The sequence below is a fragment of the Chiloscyllium plagiosum genome, unplaced genomic scaffold (genome assembly GCF_004010195.1).
Source record: "Chiloscyllium plagiosum isolate BGI_BamShark_2017 unplaced genomic scaffold, ASM401019v2 scaf_8236, whole genome shotgun sequence".
Lineage (NCBI taxonomy): Eukaryota > Metazoa > Chordata > Chondrichthyes > Orectolobiformes > Hemiscylliidae > Chiloscyllium > Chiloscyllium plagiosum.
This window is the reverse complement of record NW_025209188.1, coordinates 1,456-1,841: the sequence shown is the minus strand read 5'-3', so window position 1 is coordinate 1,841 and position 386 is coordinate 1,456.

Below are 386 nucleotides of genomic sequence, written 5' to 3'. Positions count from 1 at the left end.
TGAGTGAGTGAGTGAGTAAGCTGGCGCTGAGCTTTGATCTCTTTATTACACAGCACCTCTGCAGCTTTGAGCTGTCGGTGAGTAGCTGGCGGGGCTGTGGGTAATGAACGCCTTTAAGTGTCCCAGTGGGAACAGCAGCCTGCCTGACTGGGACATGACCTTTACATTGGCAGCTCACTGTCAGCCCTGAGCCAGGAACTGGGCTAACCGCAGCGGGAGCTGACCTCCCAGCACCAGGTGGGAGCCGGCTCTTAGAGCAGCCGCATACCGTCAGAGCCCGGAATACCCACCCCCTCTCTCTGTCCCCCAGTCTCTCCCCCTCTCTGTCCCAGTCTCTCCCTTCTCTGTCCCAGTCTCTCCCTTCTCTGTCCCCCAGTCTCTCCCTC